General features: G+C 34.3%; 1 long non-coding RNA gene across 1 annotated transcript; it reads left to right on the top strand.

The window, feature by feature from the left end:
• The first annotated feature begins 2,840 nt into the window (after positions 1-2,840).
• LOC134757085 (uncharacterized) lies at positions 2,841-5,488 on the top strand. The gene is made up of 3 exons (XR_010130690.1): positions 2,841-2,923; positions 3,291-3,318; positions 5,465-5,488. It is a non-coding gene; the product is annotated as an uncharacterized lncRNA (long non-coding RNA).
• Positions 5,489-26,882: the final 21,394 nt, after the last annotated feature.

Genomic DNA, 26,882 nt, shown 5'->3' on the forward strand with positions numbered 1-26,882 from the left:
ATAGAAATTGTAAGTTGCTGAAACTGACAAAAGAAAATATAGGCAATCTGACACAAAATAATATTTACTGTATGATTTCATTCATATAAAATTCTAGAAAATACAAACAAAATTACATAGTGATAAGGCATATTCATATGGCTAAGGGTTTGGAAATAGATTGACTGCAAATGCGCATGAGCAAATTTTTTCTGGAAGATCAAAATATTTCTCATTGTGATCGTGGTGCAATTTTCATGAGACATCTTTGAAAACTCACCAAATGGGTCAAGTTTACTACATATAAGTTATGCTTTAATAATTTTATTAGAAATTTAATGAATAAAAAATGATTGTGGATTGGCTTGAGTGTTTATTCAGAGCTTTAGGCAGTTTAATCATTTTTTAAAAAGAACTAAGTAACGAACTATTTAATTCTACAAATTTACATATGAAAAAGTAGATTGAAGTAAATTAAAATTCAAGAGAAAAAAGAAGGAATTATTAAAGAAAATATTAAATAATGTGGTTAATAATGCAATTTGCTCCATTTGATTGTCCAAACTGTAAACAGAACACAGAAAACACGGTAATACAAAAATGTAAGAAAATTATCTGAGGAATTATCACCAGAAAATGAAAATGTCTATAACACTGTAAAATGTAGAACTCCCAATTTTTGAGCATTATATGATTCATAAAGGAAGGAAACTTCTCGATTCATCTGATGAATTTATGTTAATTCCCAAATCGGATGAAACACAAGAGACAACCAAATATCTTTGTATTCAAATAAATAGTGCACGAATTGCTATTTTCTTGGAAATTCACATTTGTGACCCGGTGTCTCACAATTTAATGTAATAATTTTAAAAATATATGTTTAATTTAATATCCATTGAAACTGATGTACCCTTATATATCTAAATATTTAAAACATTATAATTTAAATCAAGTCAATCTTATAGATGTAATGCTGCTAAATAATTTCCATTCCATAAAATTTAGCAACCTATAAAATAATCATACACCATAATCATTTTTTCTAAAATCTATTCCATCACATTGAAAACTAAAAGAAGAAATCTTGTGATCATCCCAATGTATGATATAAATAAATTACATAATCAATTTAAAATATATATTCTTGGAAAAGTAGAATTATAAAAACAAATTACTAAGAAGATAAAATAAATATGAAATAAAATGCCTACATTATATTTAATAATACAATTAAGATAATTTCACTAGACAGAAACACAGAATGAGAGATGAAGTATCAATAATACTATGTAGATTTGTTATACATGCTTTTTGCAACATGTAAAAATATAATAAATAAAATATCTCCAATTGCAATGGCATAGACACACATTTTTGATTAATATAAATAAGTGCCATGGAAACCAAGAAAACCGCCAAAATATGTTTTAAGAGTTTATTATGATTACCAAATACAAATTCTATCAGTAGTTGCTCTTACATATAATATCAATTTCTCATTAGAATTGCAATAAAAATTGTCCAAAATTCACTAAAACATAAAATATAAAATGTCTAGGTTTAAAATTTGCATAAAATGTGGTTTCTTATAAAAGAAATTATGAAATATTATAATATTAAAGAACTAAAAATATAGACCTGATAATTATATACACAATATGTTCCTAGATCAGAACACTCAATAATGTAAAGTTAATATTCTAGTAATTAACCATGTTTTATTAACATTTAATTACTTTATTAAGGTAATTTTAAAGTCTGATAAATTGAAATAAGTGACCCCAAAATTTGAGGGAAAAATAATTCTGTCAGCAATAATTGCACCAAATTTTATTTCAAAAACATACCTTATTTTATAGTGCAGCAGTGTAGCAATTGCTCAAGAACAGATCGTCAAATAATAAAAGAGAACAGAAATTTCAGAACCAATCTATGATATGTATATGCATATGCATTTTCCTATACAATTGTGCTATGCATAACTTGTCACATCATTGCTATTTTGAAAAAAGTGGTAAATTTACTTAAATGATGCTAGTTCATTTTGTCACCTGCATGAAAAAATATACTTAAATATAGGTATGCTTAATATACACATACACCATATATATAATATAGATTAAATAGTTAAATGTTAAAAAAAGAGGAGAATATGTGATACTGAGTGAGAAAAATTTACAAAAATGGAAGAAAGTAATCATAATGAAAATATTTAGCAGACCAGAATCCTAAAGCAGCTAACCTAAAAGATAAAATAGCTGGAGGGCATATTTGTTTTTCATAAGAAATACATAACTGACATCAATGTAATTATGCAAAAAATCTTAAAAATGCAATTATCTGACAAGAAAGTTGAAGAATCAAAAATAATATTGAACTGACATAGGATCTCATTTCTATTTCATTGATAAATATAACAAATTATAGCCAACTTCTATTAACGGTATGACATTTAATACCCTGCTAATATGTTAGAAAGCTACATCTCTTTTGAAAGCCAATCTGATAAATCAACCCATTAGTTATAACTGCATTGCAGTTCTAGGATTGTTTTGAGGAATCTCATCAGAAATGTGAGCACTAATATATGCAAAATTTGCAAAGGTATTTGTTATGTGTTGAATTGCTTTCCCTGCCAAAAAGCTATGTTGACATACTAACTTCAATTCTCTTAGATAAGGTCGTACTAGAGTAGGGTAAGACCTTGCTCTAATATGACTGGGTAGCCTTAAAAGAAGATGGCCATATGAGACAGACATGCAGAGGGAATACTCTGTGACTAGGAAGCAGAGATTGGAGTTATGCAGCTACAAACCAAGAATACAAAGATTGGCAGCAAACCATCAGAAGTCAGGAAGAAGCAAAGAAGTATTTCTCTAAAGGTTTGAGAGGAGTATGGACCTGCAGACATCTTCATTTCAGACTTCTAGTGTCCAGAACGGTGAGACAATATATTTCTATTAGCTTTAGCATTCCGGCTTGTGATACTTTGTTGTGGCCACCCTAGCAAACTAATACAGTGTTCGTGGCTGTGTTATATATAATGGCAAAATATTTGAAACTACTTACATATCAAAGAATAAGAAATATTGTAAATATTTATCTTTATGTATATCATAGAAACTTGACTTTAAAATTTTAGTATCAAGAATATGTAATAAATTTCAATTAATTGTAAGTGAAACAATTGCATGACAACAATTCTAATATTTTTTCAACATATTCAGTTTTACATTTGCAGGGATTTGTTTGTTTCAACTACATTAGTAATAAATTATCAACTTTTTTTCTCTGACCCCTGATTTCAGCTTTGCCATTTTTCCTCTGTCACTTAAGGTATGTATAATTGTTTTCATATTTTTTGTGATATCAAAACTCAAAGCTTTCCATTTCTATCATGATTGTCCAAACTTGTGGCTTTAGGGACTTGGAGTTTGGAGAGCAAAATAATCCATTCCTTTTCTCCTTGTCTGTCCCTATGTTTAAAAGTAAATTTTCTCAGTAGCAAATTGAAAACAGTAACTGGAAAAACAGCAGCCCTCTCCCACATCACTCTTCTGGGTGGCTATTTCTCTGTTAATGGCTGCTTAGCCAGGCACTGCTGTTTTAGGGGGTATAAGTGTGAGTACTTAACAGAGTCCTCGGTGGCCTTGGTGTTGCCTGGTTCCATGAAGTGAAAATTCCATCACTTTGAACCTCTGACTCAAATTATTCATTAACTGCTAAGGTTTACTGAAAATGTCAGTAGCCCTCTTTGATAGAGTAACTATAGAACTTCTCAGGTCTTGTATATGGATATGTGTATACATGTATATGTATATAGATGTGTGTATATATGTGTATGTATATATGTATATTTGTATGTATATGCATAAGCATATATGTATATAAATAAGCTTTATTTATTTTAATTTTTGCCGCTCAGATAGCCAGGGGACTATTTTATTCATTCACTGTCATTCTTTCAAGACTGAAAATGATCCCTTTTCACCTTGTAGACATTCTCAAGCTTACTGAGATTTCTGTGGAGCATTTCTCTTTAGTTGGTTATGGTGTGTGGGTTGGAAGGAGCATGCTGTATATACCATTCCCTTCTCTATTGCATATAGAGGGAACAATTTCATACCACGGCTACTAATCTTCTGCCAGGTAGAAAATTCTAATGTTTCTGTGACCTGCTTCCTAAGTTAAAAGTGGAGTCAAGAGGCGGTAATTCATCCTCTTCTGGCAATCCAAGTGCTCTTACAACTTACATAATACATGTACATACCTGTACATCCTTATGTGACTATAGTAAACAACACTTAATATGCATAAGGTCATGGAGTCATAAGTCTTTGAACAACTGAGTAGTGCGTTGTGGTTGTATTAGTCCATTTTCATACTCCTATGAAGAAATACCTGAGACTGGGTAATTTATAAAGAAAGAGAGGTTTAATGTAGTCACAGTTTCACGTTTCTGGGGAGGCCTCACAATCACGGTGGAAGGTGAGGAAGGAGCAAATGCATGTCTTACATGGCAGAAAGCAAGAGAGTGTGTGCAGGGGAACTGCTTTAATAAAACCATTAGATCTCAAGACATATTCACTATCACAAGAAGAGAACATGAAAAACCCACATCCATAATTCAATTACCTCCCACCATGTCCCTCCCACGACACATGAGGATTATGGGAGCTACAGTTAAAGATGAGATTTGGGTGGGGACACAGCCAAACCATATCAGCGGTGTTATTGTTTTGCTTATATTTTTTAATATTTCCTTTCACACTTTGAATTTTGAAAATTCCATAGAAGTTTTATGCAATATGTTTAGAATCAGAAAAATATCTATTATTAAATATATAAATTCTTAACATATTATTCTCCAATATAATAGTTATTTTATTTTTAAAATTTCATACAAATACATATAATATTTTGGTGTCTTATGCCCACTAGTTTCACCAAAAGACATATAGATTCAGTGGTTTAATGCACAAGGTATAATTTACTTTGCAGATAAAAATTAAGGTATAAAAAGGAAAGTTTATAATTCAGTGATAGATTAAAGCTTAGTGAAATGTTTTGTATCCACATCATATTAAACTCTTTTCTACTCCATGACTGAAAAGTAAAAATGTGTTTTGTAAACAAACATAGTAATTTCAGTTGCTTAAGGTATCAAATATTTTCAGGAACTGTATAATATACTTAAATTCAAATTAAAAAAAAAAAGAGAATGCTAGAAGATTAGCCTCAGTGGCAGAATATGATATTATCCCAAGATCTAATTTCAGATTATGCATCAACATTGTATCAAATTCTATATTACTTGTTCTCTTACTACAAATAATTAAACATACAGCACTGATGAAAACAGTATCCAACCATTATAATGTCACAACTCACGGCACGGATTATTCAGATTTACTATTCAAGACATTGACATTGACTTTCCTTCTTCTTCATTTATTTATTTATTTATTTATTTTTGAGCCAGGGTCTTGCCTTGCTGTGTCACCCAGGCGGGAGTGCAGTGGTGTGGTCTTGATTCACAGCAACCTCCGCCTCCTGGATTCAAGCAATTCTCCTGCCTCAGCCTCATGAGTAGCTGGGATTACAGGCGCACATCACCACGTCCAGGTAATTTGTTTGTATTTTTAGTAGAGACTGGGTTTCACCATGTTGGCCGGGCTGGTCTTGAATTCCTGACCTCAGGTGATCTGCCCACCTCGACCTCCCAAAGTGCTGGCATTACAGGCATGGGCCACCATGCCCGACCCTTTTTTAGTAATTTTTTTTCCCCTACCAATTTCTTCTGCTGCATTATTTCCCTCAGCTGAATTTCAAAGTATTCCCTTCCTTTCTCATGTTTTTAAAATGTCACCTACACTTATAATAAGTAGAATGTGAGCAATGTTAGTTGAATTCTGAGAACCAATGAAAAGATGGACATAAATCTGAAAATCCAGTAGAATATATCTTGTTTAATAGTCAATAGTTTTCTTTTTGTCTTAACAACATAGGCTTTATGTCAAACTTAAATACATTGTGGGCTTCGTGAAAATAATTTCAACTTTGTTCCACTGGTAACCTCAACATTTAAAACTCTTTAAATAAAAGAATCCCTTCTTTATATGCATATGTATAAAGTTCTCACTTGTTTGTAATTATGATTGTTATTTCTTTTGGAAGAAATAATATCTGTAAAATTTATAAGGAAATAAATAGTGAATGTTAATAAATAAAACATATAGATATCAGATCATAAGAATATATTAAGGGAACTAACATCATAAAATATGAAAAAAATTGCCAAGTTCGTCTTTAATACAAAATTGTAAATGTCATTGATTTCTTCTTTTTCAAAAGTGGATAATGGTATCCAAGTATATAATTCTATTACTAGGGAAAATACATTGAGAAAAATATTGAGAAGCTTATTTTTCATAAAGCTAATTTAAGAAGGATAAGCCTGATTATCATAAACAAATGAGAGGAGGTAAATTTCTCCACATAATCATATAAAATGAAACATGAATTCCTGGAGCATCTATGAAGAAAGGAAATGAAGCGCCCACAAATGTTTGGAAGGGAAAAAAGGGGGAATTTAGGCAGAAGTCAAGATATTTAAAAGTGGAAGGAAATACCGACGTCATCTTTGTTACAGACTCAAACATTAAATGACTATAAGTAAGTAGCAAAGTATAGAGGCAGTAAAACAGAAGAATAATAATACTGAAATTTTAATGCATGCATTCCAAGAAAAAATTTAATATATGTAAAAAAGAAAACAGAATAAAAACTATAAATATTTATGCATATATGTATATAGACACACACACACACACACACACATATCTTTCAGTCTCTTAGTACAGTACAATGTTCCAGAAACATTCGTTTGATACTAGCCTGTTTCACTCGTAAAATGTTAATTTGGCTGTTATTCAGATTGCCCTTCTCAAGGACAATTGGTTCGTTTATATTTAATTTGAAAGAGTACCATTGAGATTCATGACTAAAGCTTCTCTTTCTGAAATACCATTAAAGTATTTTCAATATTTCTAATCAATATTAGCCAAGAGAGAACTGGACACCATCCATCATTTAGCAAATGCAGCACGACAATTTGGATTGCTGCTTAAGTACCCGTTGTCCAGATTACACAGACAACAATGTTACTACACTGAGAAATAACGCTTCCAAAAGTGCAGTTCAGAATTGGTTATATTTCAAGATTACTTCAATATTAAATTGAGAGAAGTTATGTTAAAAGTCAGTTTTATTCAGAGTCATTTGCTCCTTTGTCATTTTCCATAACATGCTAAACATAACGTCATATTGGCCTTACCCAGTGTCTAACAAGGCACTCTCCCAGATGCATATTTGAATGGCTTTTCCTTCTTGCAGTTTGAGTATTAAGTGTTACTTGTTATGGTTTAGAAAGCTTTTCTCACTCGCAAATACCCTTTCCTTTCCTCAGTGGATAATATGTTATTATTTTCCTTCAATCAGATATTAAATGTTAGTGTGAGGCCAAAAAATTGAGTGATTAACTTTCATCATAAATTAAGGTAAGTTTTAACATTAAATTGTACATATCAACTGAAAAATAGATCCAATAAATTCTAATAACAACACTGTCCCCACAAGTCTGCCTTAGATAATTTGTTTTCAGAAGTGGCTCTGGAAATTATATTTGTTTGCCTAAGCTTTTCTAGCTCTATTGTAAATTGTCTTTTCTATTTTATTATTTATATTGGAAATACTTTTGATTTAGTTCATAATCTTCCTGCAGAAGATACAATGTATATTTGTGCTTCTTCATACATTATACATGACAATAAGCAAAATTTACAGCAGTGTAGGCAAAAGAATAGTTAGCTTTACTGCAAAGTACAACATTCAGCCAATTCAGCAAAAGCTTTGAAAGTCTAGTGGAAATATTTTCACAGTCTGCATATGTGTTAAAACAAGCCCTTCAAATATGTATGTGTATGTGTGTGTGTGTATATATATATATTTATATGTATATATATACATTTGTACATATGTGTATATATATACATTTTTTTCTTCAGAGAAAACTGAATCTTTTAATAAATTGAAAGTGGCAAGTACAAACACAAGGTGCCCTCTATTTACAGTAACCGTGTTTAGTATGGTAGCTCCAAGTCTAAATTCTTCCATGGGATTTGTTTAAAAGAAGACAATACTAATTTTAAATTTCCACATAAGGGTTGAAGCTATTTCAGTTGGGTATATAGCTTTCATACAGAGAAGGTGTTGAAAAACAGGAGTCTGACCAAGACGTTCTGTAGTTCCCCTCAGCTCAACTAAACTTTAGATAGCTTTTTCCCTGACTATAGACCTCTGACCTCTTGGCTTAGTCCATTTGAGCTGCTGTAACAAAATATATTAAACTGGGTAACTTATAAACAACAAAAATTTATTGCACACAGCTCTGGAACCAGAAAGTTCAAAATCAAAGTATTGGCAGACTCATTGTTTGGCGAGGGCTTGCTCTCTGCTTCAAAGATGGTGCCTTCTTGCTGTGTCCTCACATGGCAGAAAGAGAGGAAGAAACTACGATGCTTTCCTCAAATGTTTTTATATGGTTGTCCCTATTCATGAGGGTGTAATCCTCACGAATTAATCATTTCCCAAAAGTCTCCACTTCTAAATACTATCACATTGGTTTTTAGGTTTTAATATGTGAATTTGGCAGGGACACATACATTTAGATCACAGCACCTCCCTTCTCATAGATTACTTCAGAAAGTTGCAATTATATCATTGTCTCTCCTCTTTTGAGAAGTAAATCTTCTCTCAGCTTCTTTCCAGTTGTGTAAACCGACGGATGGGTTTCTCAAGGACCTGGGACTCATCACTTTGAAATGTTATCATCAAGAAATAGTAGCATTCCAACCTGTCAATCTTGATTGAAGTGTCAGAACCTAACTTAGATAAGCACCAGCTAGCAAACATAGATGGACTAAGCACAATAACGAACCTTCCTTTCCCCTAACATCCCCTAATACTTTCCCACTAATCCACCAGCATTTAAAATTCCTTCTGTCTTTTGTTCAGGGGAGTTGAATTCAATTTCTCTACCCTACTTCTACAATCTTTTACTCCTTTGCAATAATCTTAGACAAATGTCATCTTTGCCTGTTTAACTTCATTCAGTGTAATTTTCTTTACCAAGTCTTTGTCTAAAACCACTATATAGAACAATCTCTGGAGAGTCTGTTTCTACAAAACCTTAACTTCATAGTCTGACTATATTTGAGCGTGGTAATTTGGGGCTTTTCAGATTGCCTGAGAACTTGCTAATAGTTAGAAGTTTAATTATTTTTATTTATGTATTTTATTTTCAGGAGCTGTAGCCAGTCATCCCTTAGTTTTTATTCTCTAGCCAAGAAAAAAAAAATAGACATCTGCAGAAGAAAGTCACCACTTGTATTCTGATACATCAGTCTACATGTGACAATTGTTCTAGGTTTCTTCCTTGACTAGTATATGACAATTTTCCTGGGTTTCTCCTTGACAAGTATATGACAAGGGCTAGAGTTTGGATCTTCTTCATGTGGGCCCATCAGATGTCTTTGGTCCTCCCTGTACTTAAAAAGAGAAGGTTTCTCTAACAAAATGTAACTTTTAATACAGTTTCAGATCTTACACTTGATTTTTTTCATCGTTTTGTTTGAAAAGTCTCATCATTTTTTTCAGCTTTATTGAAGTTTAACTAACAAAAATTGTACATATTTAAGATGTACAATATGATGAGCTGATATGAATACACATTGTGAAATTACTATAATAATTAAGCTAATTAACACACCCATGAACTCACATGATTACCATTTGTGTGCATGTGTGTATGTGTGTGTATGCATGGTAAGAATAGCTAAAAGCTACCGTCTTAGCAAATTTCCAGTGTAAAATTTCCATGGTGTACATTATATCTTCAAGACTTTTTCATCTTACAACTGAAAGTGTGTGTCCTCATTCACACTTGTTAGGGGTAATGTATCCCAATGAGCACTTTCTGTACATTTCTGAAATTATTCTCTGAAAAATGTACCCATACATAGACAGTTGAATGTCTATTTAAATTTCAGATGGTTGATGAAACTCTTTGCTGTGAGGTGCATATTATTTAATACCATTCTACTCCCAACAGCAACTTCTCTCCATCTTGAATTAATAAAAGAGTACAGCTCCTCTCTGCCCCAATATTAGTTCCTGTTTTCTTCTAATGTTACTGCTTAATATTCTCAACTACATGAGTAAATGAAGGTAATAGTTTCATACTAATCTGGTTCTACCTCTTATAACTCCTCCCATAAGTTCAGAGACACTTTTTCTATAATATTGTATTTCCAAAGACAATGACACTTTTCAGAAAAAGTGAGTGAAATTCTACTTGAAATTGTAACTTCTTCACTGTTGCAGATCACTTCAATAAGATTTTCTATTAAAACTGTTGTTCTACAAAATCTTAACCAGGCTGTTATATCTGCTTTAGCTAAGTTTATTCTTAAACTGTCATTAAATATTTTCAATTTTTTAATGATTATCTTCTTGAGTGTTACATTTTTACTCATACTCACAACCTTAGAAAGAACCTACCTAGAGTTGCGTTATTTATATAAGTAGAATCCAGTTACTCCACCAAAAATCTGCTCTTTTATTAACCTCCTTCTGGTAAATGACTATGACCGAAATATGCCAACCAAAATTCCACAAATTTCATGACCCAAGGCAAAGTTTATTTTCTCATATTATCCAAACTGCCAGAGAGTTTACAAAGTCCAGAGCTAAGTGTTATTTTTCTAACTAGTTAATCTTGGATCAAGTGGTCATAATTTTTTTTTAAATAATAACCTTTAGGATGGATTTGGGCCAGTACTCCAGAGAATTGACAGACAGCCTCATTATCAGCGCTGTGACAATGATTTACCTTATTTCTGCACTCAGAAACGAGAACATATGTTCAATGACTCTACTGGCTCAGAATGGACATCCATCTTTGCTCTCTTGCTCTTGTTTTATAGCAGTGCATGTCTTTGTCTCTCATCATTTCCAGGAAAAAATAATTTTAAATTCCATGCCTCAATTGATATAAGTAGGCAAATTTATTCCTCTCCTTGTTTGCATTGTACTAAAAATGAACGTATTTTATTATAAAAATAGAAATTTATGTAACATTTTATTTGTGCATTTTATACTTTTATATTTTAGTCTCTTTTATAATCCAGAAAGTAATTAGAACAACATGAAATCAATGTGAAATGTGAACAGTAATCAGCATGCTATTTACGTATTTTGTAATATTTGTAGTCTTAATCACAAATCTCCAATCAAGATAGTATTTTCTACTATCTTCTTGATAGAGGTACAGAAAAGACACAGAAATTCAAGTCCAAAATTGTACTTTTATTTCCTCTGGTATGGAAGATGGAGAATAGACTTTTAGGTGACCTAATGATTCCTGGTTTCTGGTCTTTACATTCTTGGATAATCCCTCCCTTGGTTGTGTAAAGACATATGATTTACTGCTAACCAATGAAACATGACAAAGGTGATGAGAAATATGTGATAGTATTGACATGATTACAGAAGATTGATAAGATTGTAAAACCTATTTGGCAAGCATCTTTCTCTCTTCCTCTTTCATACAGGCATGCTCTTTCTCACTGGGTTCTTCTCCTTTTCTCTTTTCATTGCTGGTTTTGAGGAAGCAAGTTATCACATGTCCTATAGCTACAAGGCAATAAATGCTGACAACAACCTGAGAGAGCACAGAAGTCAATTATTTCCCAGGCAAGCCTTAAGATGAGAGTGCAGCCTAAATAATGCCTTGACATCAGCCTTGGGAGTCCTGAAACAGCCCAGCTAAGTCTTGCTTGGACTCTTGAACTGCAGAAGTGATGAAATAGTAAAGGTGTGTTGTCTAAGCCACTACATTTATTGTAAGTTATCATACAACAATAGAAATCCAAGATATCTACAAATACTACTTTTACTTTTGGATTTTGGTTTTTCTACTTTACTTACTAATAACATACATTCACTATGTAGGCTTAAAACATAAGTCATCCTAAATTTTTCTTTTTTCACCATTATGAACAACAGCTATTCTTTTAATAAATTCTATTAATTTCATTTTAGTAAGATTACTCCATGTGACCACCTCTATCAAATAATGGAAGCTTTCCATAACCCAGAAATTTTTGTCATGTAGATTTCTATTTATGTATCCCCACTCGCTATCCTAGAAAACCAGTAATGTGATTTCAATCATCATAGATTAACTTTACCTGTTCTAAAAGTTTTTAAAAATGGAATTATACATTTTATACTCCATTGTAGTCCCAGCATAATAATTTTGAGATTTACTCATATTTGTGCATTCTTTCCCCATTCACCCTTTGATGAACTTTTGTTGATTACAATTTGAAATTAAGATCTGATATGATTAACCTTCTTTGAACATTTATGCATTTGTCTTTTTGTTGACTTTTTTATTACTCTTGGCAACTTATCTAGGGATAAAATGCAGCCTATGTCTGAGTCATAGGCTAAGGGTCCGTTTAACATTATAAAAGTCTGACAAAGAATTTTTGAAAAATGGTGTGATATTTTACACATCAACCAGAAATGGATAAAGTTTTAGTTACAACTGATTATCGTCAGAACTTGATATTGTTATTTGATGTAACTCTAGCCATACTGGTGTGATGCACTGCCTCACTAAATATAAGTTGTATTGTGATAGTCATATATAAATGTTTAGTAAATATTTATTGCACAATTTTCTAGGTTTTCATTTTATTAATCAAATCAACTCATTCATACTCCAACCACACATTCTACACACAATTATAACATTCTGTTTCATTGGTATATGTGATTGACTTATTTTCTTTCTATATTAGTCTCTACTTTCTCATCTTCCTGTCAAATTCTAATAATTTATCAAACAGTAAGTTCACATCCCTTGGGAATTATTACTTTCACAGCTAAGTCAAAATAAATATCTCCCTCTGTCATCATTTTAAGCAATAATTTTTAAAGTGTCATTCCACAACCAGCAGCATAAGCATAATATGAGAACTGGTTAGAAATTCAAATTATCTGGGTCCTACATTATACCTACCAAATCATAACTTCTGGGGGTGGAATCAATCAATCTATGTTTTAATAATTCCTCCTGGTAATTCTAATGCCTGCTTAAGTTTGAGGGCATTGCTCTTTTTTAGGATATCACTACTTAATATTTTGTGTGCCAGTTTATGAATCTGTATTATTCTATTGACTATGAGCTCATTGTAACTAGGGATTACATGTCATTCATTTTTCTACCTCATATAATACCAAGGACCAAACCTTGCACAGAAGAAAAAAATCAATGATTCCTTGATGAATTAAACTATATTGAAAGTAAAACAATTTGTATCTTTTCTCTGTATCAACTGAGTATTGAATAAATGATATTTGTTTTAAAATGTATATCATTTGCTGCAGTTTTACTCTTAGCTATTTCCTCAAAATAAAAACAATCAGAAATATCAAAAGACATATGTTGAATTTTAGTGTTTAATAGAAACATTTTATGGGCAGAGACACTAGAACTTTTTTCTCATTTCTTTCCTTTACATGTTAAGTCTGTCTTGGAAGAGGAGACTTCTATACACAGGGATAGTAGAGATAACCAAAGAAAAACTTACTTTCTCAAAAGCAATTGAATATACTTTTCTTTTAGAGGTCATTGCTATCTATCTCTTCTCATTGGACATAATTCTTATGGTGAATAATTAACAAGGTTTTGTTGTTTCGTTGTCATCCTCTTCAATTTTGTCAATTAGTTGATTGGTTTGCATAAGGAAGCCTAATCTATCTGATCATTTACAGAGATGAGATAACCATATACTAGGTCTCAACTGAATACTCAAGTGTACACTTTCACAACTCTTTTTTTCTATTAGTATTTGAAGACCACCTTTGGAGGTATGTGATCTTTCCACAGTGCTAAATTATTATAGTTATAATATGATTGATACCTTCCACATTTAGGAATATCTCACACATAGAGTAAGAATACCCTTTTTTAAAAAAATATTTTGATACATAATAATTGTATATATTTATGGGGAACATGTAATATTTTAATACAGGCATACAAGGTGCAGTGGCTGACTCAGGGTAATGTGGGTATTCATCACCTCAGGCCCTTATCATTTATGTTAGAAACATTCCAATTCCACTCTTACAGTTATATTAAAATATAAAATATATTATTGTTTACTCTAGTCATCTCGTGCTCTCAAATACATCATCTTGTTCATTCTAATTGTATTTTTGTACCTATTAACCATCCCCACTTTATCCCTCCCCTCCCTACTACCCTTCACAGCTTCTGGCTACCATCATTCCATTTTCTATGTCATGAGCTTTTTGTTGTCGTTGTTCCACATATTAATAATAAACCAGGGTACTTGCCTCTCTGTGCCTGGCTTATTTCACTTAATATAATGTTCTCCAGTTCCAGTCATGTTGCATGACAGGACTATTTTTAACACACTGCTCTGGACAAACAGTAGTCAATACAGCTTTTAAGTTACTTATTTTTTTTTCTCATCACATTCTGTTTTAGTTTTGATGATGTAACAAGAGTAAACATACAGTTACTATTTAAGATTTTCTGTATACAAAAATCATACAACGTAAGTTTATTGACTATGGATTCTTTGAGATAAGGTAAATTTTTTAAAATAAAAATTGGATAAATGTATAGTAATAGATTGTTTCTGTGCACAAGTGGGATAGAGAATCTAATTCACTTCCACGGAATTGTTTCTTATTTAGAAAAGTCTGCCTAAGTGATTTTTTTTTTCATTTTCTATTTTGGACAGAAAAAAAAAAGCTGAGACTAAACTCAGCATCTCAATAGAAATTTAAATAAGCCATCTATGGTTAACAATATCATAATTGAGTGCCACTAAAATTCCATACTCAGGGCTACAAGATCACCAGAGATTTACTGTGTCAATATTTATCCAGATAATTATCATACAAACAATTTCTTAATAATAAAATCAATATGTACTGTATTTTTAAAAATTCTAGAATCCAAATCATGTCATCAGTCAACAAAGTATCTGTTTCCACTGTACGTGGCACTGTTGTATTCAAAACATTTATGATGCAGTAGAATTACAGTGATGAAATAGTTACTTTAACTGTGTCATCGTCTTTATATTCACATTATTTCTACATACACACACGTATGCATACCCACACATATATCCAAATATATATATGAACCTGTTGAAGAACCTTTAACTTAAAGTGAATATGCCACTGGTTAAAAATATCTCAAACAAGTTTCTTTGTAACCATCACCCACCAAATTTGATAAGTAGTATTTTAATAATAGCATCATAAGTCAATCATTCCATAGTTTATAAATCAATACAAAAGTTGACCATGTCATTATTTTGTTGTTCAGGTATTACTCCATAACCTCCTCCTATGGCTGTTGTGGGTGATACTAAGAAAGCATTACGTGTTGTCCTAGATCATGTTTTTCCATTTTCATTTGGAGGCTCTAATAAACCGAAAGGACGTGATGGAAGTGTATCTTCACCTGCCTTGATTCAGAATTGAATATGTGACTAGAATACATATGTTGGGCTTAGCTTCTAGTCCTCAATAAGACCTTGAACATATTTTAATAAATACGTATTTTACTTTAGAAAGAACTTGAAAAGTTTTACTTAAAAAAAAAAGTACATGTTTTAAGCTACTGCTTGCCCATCTTTGACCAGAAAGCACATACAATGTGAATGATATTTTGGCATGTCCCCAGTTCATGTTTTCTATTGTGGTCTTTATTTTTTTATTTTAATTTTAATATTTATTTATTATTTTTTATTTACTAATTTATTTTTGATATGGAGTCTCGTTCTGTCGCCAGGCTGGAGTGCAGTGGTGCGAACTTGGCTCACTGCAACCTCCGATTCTCTGGTTCAAGCGATTCTTCTGCCTCAGCCTCCAGAGTAGCTGGGACTACAGGTGTGCATCACCATGCTCAGCAAATTTTTGTATTTTTAGTAGAGACAGGGTTCCACCATGTTGGCCAGGATGGTCTCGATCTCCTGACCTTCTGATCCACCCACCTCAGCCTCCCAAAGTGCTGGGATTACAGGCGTGAACCACCGCACCCGGCCATTTATTTATGTTTGAGAAGAAGTCTCGCTCTGTCGCCCAAGCTGGAGTGCAGTGGTGCAGTCTTGGCTCACTGCCACCTCTGCCTCTTCCTGCCTCAGCCTCCTGAGTAGCTGGGATTACAGGCACACGCCACCATGCCTGGCTAATTTTTATATTTTCAGTAGAGACAGGGTTTCACCATGTTCGCCAGGCTGGTCTCAAACTCCTGACCTCAGGTGATCCACCTGCCTCAGCCTCCGAAAGTGCTGGGATTACAGGTGTGAGCCATTGCACCTGGCCCTATGGTGGTCTTTAGAAGACATAAGTAATATTATAGCCAGTTACATTGTTTACAATACTTGGCCAACGTAAGAGAATCAATAGTTCTCAAACCTGTAGCTTCATTTAATCCCTTTATTTATTAAACACAGACATACAGACATAAATAAAAACCACTTTCCTTTGTCTACACCCTTGGTTCTACCCAGGTTAGTACCCAGCAACCCTTCAATCCCAGTGCTCTGAATCCCTCCATTATCAGGTCATTTGAAGGTGGTAAACTTCGTGTTATTTTTTGTTATATCTTAATAAAGAAAGTTGGTGTTAGGCAATATTTCTGTTTTCTCTGTTGGTGAACATTTGATTGATTCTGTTGTTATTTTCTTTTGTTATTGTTGCTTGTTTTGTCTGTTACCAGATCCCCTTTAAAAAAATAGACATAATTATTCCTAAATCCCTCTTATAGCTTTTTGAAGCATTATACTTTATCTTAAAGATGTAATTATTGAAGCTTCAAAAAGTTGTTAGAGCTCTGAAGAAGATAGATATCTGAACCTATGCTAAAAATATGAATAAAATTGTATAAAAGAACAAAATAACAACTACTTAAATCTACCCATTTACATATAGAAACCAATATTTTCCTCTAATGAAAGTTTGTAAACAGCTGACCTCTGCAAGCTTTTGCCAATGACACTACATGTATAGTTGCCAATGTTATGTTTGTGAAGTAGCTACTGAAGATTTTTTTAATAATTTAATTTAATTTCTGAAATATGTTATTCTCTACAACTCAAAGAATTCACATACATTAATTACATAGTTCAGGTATGTAATTTGTGAATGTGAATATTTATGTAATATTTTTAGTATGCCATGCTTAGTTTGAAAACATTACAATAAATAATTTTCAGAAGCTACTATGAATTATGTCTACTGTAGAATAGTGTTATCTTATATGCATAACTTGGAACTTCATTTTTACTTGTTTAAATATACATGTACTGAATAGATACATGTATCAAGATCCATTTTATTTAATTAATTAATTAATTTTTATTTATTTATTTATTTTTTTAGATGGAGTCTCGCTCTGTCGCCCAGGCTGGAGTGCAGTGGCACAATCTCGGCTCACTGCAAGCTCCGCCTCCTGGGTTCACGCCATTCTCCTGCCTCAGCCTCCCGAGTAGCTGGGACTACAGGCGCCCGCCACCACACCTCGCTAATTTTTTGTATTTTTAGTAGAGACGGGGTTTCACCGTGTTAGCCAAGTTGGTCTCGATCTCCTGACCTCGTGATCCACCTGCCTCAGCCTCCCGAAGTGCTGGGATTACAGGCTTGAGCCACCGCGCCCAGCTTATTTTATTTTATTTTATTTTATTTTATTTTATTTTATTTTATTTTATTTTATTTGAGACAGGGTCTTGTTCTGTTACCCAGGCTGGAGTGCAGTGGCATGATCATGGCTCACTGCAGCCTCAGACTCCCAGGCTCAAGTGATCCTCCCAATTCAGCCTCCCAAATAGCTAGGACCACAGGTGCACACCATCACATCCAGCTAATTTTTGTTGTTGTTTTGTTTTGTTTTTGTTTTTTGTATAGAGGGGGTTTCTCTATGATTCTCAGGTCAATCTTGAATTTCTGGGTTCAAGCAATCTACCCACTTCAGCCTCCCAAAATGCTGGATTACAAATGTGAGCCACTGTGCCTGGCAGATCTATTTCATTTGTTAGTGATTCAGTTGGACAGATGAAATCTTCCTCTCATGAATTTTAAATTTGGATATTGCAGTTTTGTGGGAGAGATACAGACAGCAAATTTATATTAAATGTGCTTTTATTTATGATAATCATAGCTTTTTAGAAATATAGCTGGAAGAAGTGACAAAAAAAGTAGAGGAAATATCTATCTAATTTAGATTTGATTCTAAGACATGGACAGCAGAAAGTAGTCAGTTATAGAAAGAACTTGGATTATGCAATTTTAAAACCTCTAGCCAAGGGAGAGCTTGATGTGTTCAGAAAATTGAACATGGACCAACGAATAAAGAACTCAGAGACTGAAAAGCAGTACCAGATAAAGTTGGTCAAATTTTCTTTTAAGTGCATTGCAAACCCATTTGAGGGCTTAAGAAAGAGAATGATATTATTTGTTTTGTACTACAAAAATATAATTTTGAGTCATCGTAGCATTGTAGGTTGAAAACAAATATGACCACTCTCTATTTTAGTAGCCTAGATAGAAGGTGATAGTGGTTTACACTGGGACATTGGCACTGAAGACTATAGTAATTCAATAGATAAGACAATAATTTGGGAAAGAAAATCAACAATATAAGCTTGATATGGTATGGAAAATAATGCAGAAAAAAGAATTTTTTTTTTTTTAGGATTTTAGGAGGATAACTGGGTTCATGTTGGCCCCGTCGACTGAGATAAAAAAGATAGAAGATGGCAACATATTCTACTTAAGCAGTAGAAGGCATCATTGTTCCTGTTTTACTGTGGCAATTTTGAGAGGTCTATCAAATGTCTTATTGGAGCTCAGTGGAAAAATCAGAGGTACAGAGGGTCATATTACAGTTATCTGGACAGGCCATTATATAAGATTACCTAGAGGGAAGATACTAATGGGAAAGAGTGCGTTGAATTATAAAGATTCTACGAGGAAGAACATTTCAAAATGTAGATGTCTTATAGTGTGAATAGTACCAGCAAAATAGGGTGGATTAGAGCAAAAAGTATTGCATGCTGAAAATAGGCGATTTGATTTACTTGAAGATAAGTGAGATTGCCTGTAGTTCCAGCATTATGACAGTCATCAGCTATAGACAGGGTATATCTGTAGCTTGTTATATTTACATATTTTCCCACTTAACCTAAAGACTTTTGAGTAAATAGATAGCTACAGAAAGTACAAGTACTAATACCCAAGAAATATAGAGATTTTTTTAAAAGCCAGAAAAAGGATTCGATGCCTGTCCTAGCAGTAAGTACTATGGCTATATAATGGCTTAAACATAAGTATTGCTTTATCACTAGACTGACTGGAGAGGCATTCTGGCAAAGGAGGTATTTGATATGGACCCTGAAGTGTACATAACATTTGAATAGGCACTGAACCATGGGAGGAGATTTCAAATGACAGAAACGATGCCAGTAATGTAAACAAGCACAAGGTTTGTTTAGAGGATAGTGCATCTGCAACTTTAAGAGGAAAAGCCCTATGAATAAAGCTTATAGTAAGAGATAAAAGAAAATCAATGTCATAAATATTGATGAGCAGATAACATAGAGTCTGAACATTCCCATTAACGATAATGCTTTCCACTGCAGTTTTAGGGGTGTTTGCTCCTTTTTAAATTGCTTTTTCTCTGAAGAAATATCATATGTATTTACATCATCATATCGAAGAGGGTCCCCTAGAGAAAAGTAACCACGAATAGGGTATACTGAAAGAAGAGAAAGAGAGTTTAAAAGAATTAGATCAGATCTCACATGATTGTTGGGTCTGTCAAGTTGATTATCCGTAGGGAGGTCAGAAACAGGCTGAAAAATCAGGCAGAAGTTGAGGCTGCAGTCAGGGGAGCAGAATTTTTTTTTATTTTGTAGAAAATCTTACATTTTTCTCTTTTTTTTTTTTTTTTTTTTGAGACTGAGTCTCAATCTGTTGCCCAGGCCGGAGTGCAGTGGCATGATCTCAGCTCATTGCAAGCTCCATCTCTCGGGTTCACACCATTCTCCTGCCTCAGCCTCCCGAGTAGCTGGGACCTGCCATCATGCCCTGCTAATTTTTTGTATTTTTAGTAGAGACAGGGTTTCACCGTGTTAGCTAGAATGGTCTCGATCTCCTAACCTCGTGATCCACTGGCCTTGGTCTCCCAAAGTGTTGGGATTACAGGCATGAGCAGCTGCGACCGGACTTTTTGTTCTTTTTTTTGAGATAGAGTCTCGGTCTGGTGAGGCAGGAGTACAATGGTGCACTCATGGCTCACCGCAGCCTCCAACTCCTGGAATGGGATGATCCTCCTGCCTAGGCCTTCTAAAATGCTGGAACTACAGGTGTGAGCCAATAAACCCAGCCTAAGGCCTTTTAATAATTAGATGAGGGTCACACACATTATGCAGGATAATATCCTTTAAAGTCAATTGATTTTAGATGTTAACCAATGTACAAAATATCTTCACAGTGACACCTATATTAATGTTTCACTGAATAACTGTGTATAATTGCCTACTCAGGTTGGCATGAAATTTGTCATTATAGTCCTCCCTTTGTCAACTTAACATCTGTATCCATCTACTTAAACCATACTAAATATCCAAATGAAGACCGAAACGAAGTCATATATTTACCTGACATGACACAATAATTCTGCATACAATAGAAGACACATTAACCTTTTTCCCAAAAGAGGATGTGAAGTCCTTGGGTGATGGTTACCCTTCTCCTTAATATCCTGTAAATTAAATACTGTGATGTAAAGTTAATTATTATTAATATGTTTTATGTTATGTAATAAAAAAAAGTGGGGGAGAAACATATTACTTATAACAAAATAAGAAATAAATCTCATAACAATTAGCTGCCCTCATTTATGTGACTGGTCACGTGCTCATGGCTGCTACCACATTCCACTACTTAGTCCACATTCTTCCTGCCCTCAGCAAGTACCTTGGCCATTTAATTTACCTGGTGGGGTGACCAAATGTTTATTCTTGAATAGTCTGGGCCACTACTAGTCTTGCTGCCTGAACTGGGTGGTTGTAATTTACCAATGACTTTAATCACGGGGCATGGGAATGCTAAGACATGCCCTACAGGATCTTCTGTATTCCAGACATATTGTTCCTTATCTCCACTGCGCTGCAGCTGTCCGATTTTTTCTTAATAATCAGGATCAATCACTTGAGCCAGGATAGTCACTTTCTTTTTTCCAGTTGATTCAAAGGCATAAAGAGCCCACCGTTCCTGGTAGCAGTTTTAACTTCCAGGTCAGTGAAATGAATGTTGTACCTCCTTGTGGAAGGCTTTTGAAACTAAGACCTCTCAGATGACTAATGCAGGTTAATGCAGTGGGAAGAGAAAGCAAAAGTTTTTCTAGCACATTGCTAGGAGAAATAGTGAGTGGAGCCACTTCCAAATCCATCCCTTGATTTCTGAACTCATGAATTCTGATTACAGGGTAAAACGTTACCATACACGACATGCTGATTTAAAGCACATAGAAACTTTGCTGAATATTGTCCCATATCTACAAGGTATTGCCACCAAGCTGGTGCTGTGGTGAGTCTTCAAAAATCATTCCATTGTTCTTCCAAGCCAGCTGCTTCAGGAAGATAAGTGAAGTGGCAAAACCATTGAAATCCATGAGCGTGGGCTCATAGCCATATTTTCTTTGCCATGCAGTGAGTTACTTCAAAGAAGCAAGCTAGAACTGTACAGCTGTACAGAACACAATGGTAGTGAATAAGTCATTCTGTAAGTACATGCATGGAAGTTTTTGCTAACTGCATATAAGGAAGGTAAATCCATATCCAGAGTGAGTGTCTATTCTAGTAAGAACAAAATGCTGCCACTTCCAGGATGGAAGCCATTCAATGCAATCAAACTGCCACCAAGATAATCTAATCACTCTGGAGAATGGTGCCATATCGGAGAATCAGTTTTAATTTCTGCTGTTGGCAGATCATGTCATCTGTCATGTCATAGAAGCCCATGTTTCTTAGCCCATGCCTTACCTCCATCCTTTCAACAATGACCACGTTGTTCATGAACCGACTGAACAATGTGAGACATATCTGGGGAAAGAGACTGACTGGCATCCAGAGAGAGGGTCATTATAACTCACTTTATTGCTGGAATCCTCCTTGCTCAGGAAACCCTTTGGTGATCATTTACATAGAACACACATATTATTTTCACATTTTGCCCATTTGAAGTGATCTATATACATTTCTCTTTTCCAGACATCCTTGTCTCCAATATTCCGATCATGTTACTTCCAAGTCCCTGACAAGTCAGACAAATCAATGGCCACAGTTCATGAATCTGTATACAATTGTCCATTTGATTATTTCTTATTCCAAGAAAAATAAACAACCAAGTGCACTGCTCAAAATTTTGTCCATTGAAAGGATTTCCTTTCACCACTGTCCTTCAGAGTTATCTCAGAGTGTGATTGCAGTACTGTAGCAGTTTACATTCAAGTAGTTTATGCATGTCATGGAGAATCAACTGTAAACAAGGCCCCAATTATTTCTTCCTGAGTCAGTTGATTATAGGGAATATGCATAACACTGTTGGTGTGAATTGGAACTGAGAAGGTAATGTAACAGAAGTGGAAACCATGAACATTTACACCAATTTTTCATGTAAATGGCTTTTGCCTTAAGGACCTGCTCAAGAATAATTCCATATATACCACTTCTTTTTGATTATGGAATGCTGATGCACATGTCTGATTCAATGGACTGAGGGTTGAGGAAACTTTCACTTCATGATAACCAGATTAGGTTGTATGGTAAGTTCATGACCAGTGATTAAACATTCATTATCTACTAAGGCCCTGTGGCAAGTCCAAATCTGCTTCTCAAAACAAAGTTCTTGTCTGCAGAAGATGGCAGCAATTTCCTTTAAAATCCTAGGGGCTTCTGCTATATCAGCCTGTAAAAGGCTTAGAACACCATCTCTATCTGCCACTGACACATCAAGAACCATTGGATAGATTGGCTAATATGACCCAAGAGGCAGAGTAGCTTGCACTGCACCCTGAACTTTATGCAAAACTTTGTTTTATTGTGGGGCCAACAAGAATCTTTTTGTGTCACTTGGTAAATGGGGCAGAATAGCACACCAAAATGAGAAACATGTTGCCTTCAAAAATCAGACACACTGAGATCTGTGCCTCTATTTTGATTGTAGAAGAGGCCAGATTCTAAGGTATAACAAAAAAATAAAAATAAAAACAAATAAAACACTTGATACTGTTATTTCATATCAGAAATGGGTAGAGACATTCATACCATCCAGGTGTGAAGAAATTGAGAGAAAGTTATATGGATCAGGCATAAAGATATTGCTGTGAACCCTGTGATTCAGGTGAAATAGAAAATATTTATATTTCAGAAGTGTTACCAAGATTCGAAGGAAGAATAAAATTAATAAAAATGAAAAAAAAAGAAGAGGCCAGATTCAACAACTTATCCTTCACATAGATGGTATCTTTCCATCTGCCACAAAACACTGTATCCTTAGAAATTTCACTAAGGTAGAAGGCTCCTGCATCTTTCTGAGATTTATTTCCTGTATTCTGACACACAATTGTCTTACTAATAAGTCTAAGGTGGTTGTTATTTCTTGCTCACTAGGTCCTAACAGCATAATGTCATCAATGAAATGAACTAGTGTAATGTCTTGTGAACAGAAAAGGCAAAGTATTAAGTTGATGCAAAAGAGTAAATTACTCATAATAGCAAAAACCATAATTACTTTTGCACCAACATAATAGATCCCTGCACACTAAATTATAGCATAGGTCTACATAACACTTAAGTAGGAGAGGGAAGGTATACTGCTATCTTATTGGCTGAAATAAAACTGCTTTTGTTGACTTTTACTAATAGACACTTGCTAGGTGAATAGCCACATACCAGGTACCAGGAGGTATGTTAATTTGTTCAAGAAGTGAAAACTCATTTGAACACCAGCAGCAACTGGAGTCACTACCTGGTTAAATTTAAGATAATCCATTATTATTTTTTAAGGTCCCTCTGTGTTGTGCACAGACCAAATAGGTGACTGAATGGGGAGACAATGGTAATACCACCTTTGTAGCTTTCATTTCCGTAAGATGGTACTAATGTCTACAATTCTTCTAGAAATGTGTTACCACTTTTAGCTTACTATCTTTGTGTAGGTGGAAGCAGTTCTAGTGTCCCAATTTGAACTTTCAACCGCAACGGCTCTCTTTCTGCAAATCAGAGAACCAGTCTGGGGACTCTGCCACTTGTTGCATATGTCTATTCCAATTATGCACTCCAGAACTGGGGAAATAACCACAAGATGGGCTTAGAAAGCCATTGGATCTATCGTGAGATGGACTTGAACTAAGACTCTTCTGATCACCTGAGCCCCATAAACCTCAACTCTGACTGATGGACAACAGTGACACTTTGGGTCTCCTGAAATTCATGTCAGTTCAGAGCCAGTGTCTGATAACCTTCCCCAAATCTAACTATTTGTTTTTCCTCAATGCAGAGTGACCATGGTAAATCCTAAGTCTTTTTTGAGAAAACTGGGAAAAAGATAACAAGTACAGATTTTGAGCCTTGTGTGGTCTTTCTTCTAGGGGACCTAGTTTTTTCACTCAAGGGGTTCTGAGTCTATAAGTCTTATAATCTTATAGACTTTATGACTTTATTGCTCAAGTCTTAAAATTAAATCTGAGGTTGTGGCTCTACGTTCTAATGATCAAGGAACACGATTGTTAACTTAAACTAGAGTTCTTCCACTTATACAGATCAAGAAAAAATTTAATCAATTTCTCACCTACTTCTCTTCTATGGACACCACAATAAACAACTTAATACTATAGGTCTCTGTAAGTGTGTTCATTATGGTAACCACTCCGTGTATTCATTACGGTAATTACTTCAATGTTATCTTCAGTAATTAAGTTAGCTCCTATTATCCCAGGATCAAATTATCACTGCTGTATTTAAATATCCCAGTTCAGTGACAACAGTTTCCATTATAATTTCTGGCCTGCAAAGAACAGCAACCCCAGAGCTCTTCAAGGACTCTGGGAATCCTTAATAAATATATTTCCCACAACTGTGGCAAAGAATGTATCCTTTGGATCCTCCTAGGTTGGGTGAGCAGGCCTTACATGATAAATTCACTTTAACATTCCAATCTCCCTTAAATTTTTAATACCTTGTGTTATGAAAAAAACTTGAGACTGTAATATCCCCCTAAAACTGAGAAGAAACCATGAAACCAAAGAATGACTCAGGCAAGTCCAATTTGATGGATAGATGAGTTTATTAGGACTTATATACAAGGCACTCCTGGACGGCGGCAGTAGCGGTCTAGATATCTGCACCACCTCCCATCTCTAACCTGCTTTTAAGCTAATTTTATGGCTTGAGCAATGATACTTTTTTTTTTTGGTAGGTTCTCCAATACTCTCTAGTATGTGTGGGTTCTCAGGGACACCTGCTCCTTGGTTCGGCACCATGGTTTTGACCCGCTGCCCAGCCTTCAGGGTTTAGGTATCAGACATGCACACCTATTAGCCTCTTGGAAGACCTGTGACACTACACATTCCTCTACAGTACACCAAGGCACTCCTGGCATTACAATTAAATATAGTATAGGGTAACGTCTTTCTGTGTCCAAGACAACCAGCCAAATAAACTGCTATAGTCATTTCTAACCAATTTAGCTATATCATTGAATCTAGAATCTCCATTTGGCTCACATGAATAAACTTGGTCTGATCCAATGCTGTATTCATTCAACCACTATCCCAAATGTTTAATTCTGTTAATATTCATTGCTGTTAGTATGAAGAAGAAAAAATCATTCAGTTCTTTTGGATTGTGTGCATTCTCTTATGGGTCATTCTTTAAATTTCATCTTTTGGTCACCTGATACTTGAGGCAACTACCTTAGGAGAGGTCATTACAGCTTCTTCAGGCAATTGAGGGTTAACAAATTCAGAAAGGGATAGAAGGGCTGCATCTACTGACAAGAACTCAGTAGAATTTAGGGGTTCAATATTCCTAGATTGATCAGGATCCTTCCCAGGTCCCCCATTCCAATTTCCGGGATACCCTTCCTACTCAATCAATGCTGTAACTTTAAAAGAATGTACCTTTTATGGATGGGAATTCAGTTTCGATCATAATTTACCCATTTGTAAGATTTGCTAATTACAGCATTTGTAAGATTTGGATTGAGTTATCAGAAACCTCTTCTCTGGCTATAGGAGATAAAGGTTTATTTCAGGCCAGATATGGAAATTCTCAGGTTGTGTAAGTTCAGTTGGAACTAGAAATTTAAATACATTCTTTAATTTTTCTCCACATTTCCCAGGATAATTATTAGCAATTAGCCAATCTGATTATACCTATTATTTTGACAAATGTGTTGTAAGGTGTCAAGTGTATGGTCACCCAAAACTTACCTTTTGATTAGGAGCATTTAATGATAATATTTTGCTTATCTCTACTGCCACAGCACAATACTGCCATCAGTGCCATTTTTACCAGTGGAAACTGTCCATCTGTACCACTGGTAACAGTCACTAATGAATTTAAATCTAATCACATTAAAGAATCAATTCTAGAGACCCTGGAAGCAATTCAGAAAACATAATTTATAACGACTCTCAATATCAAAGTCTATGTCAT

Source organism: Gorilla gorilla, chromosome 14 (assembly GCF_029281585.2).
Source record: "Gorilla gorilla gorilla isolate KB3781 chromosome 14, NHGRI_mGorGor1-v2.1_pri, whole genome shotgun sequence".
In the NCBI taxonomy this organism is placed as follows: domain Eukaryota; kingdom Metazoa; phylum Chordata; class Mammalia; order Primates; family Hominidae; genus Gorilla; species Gorilla gorilla.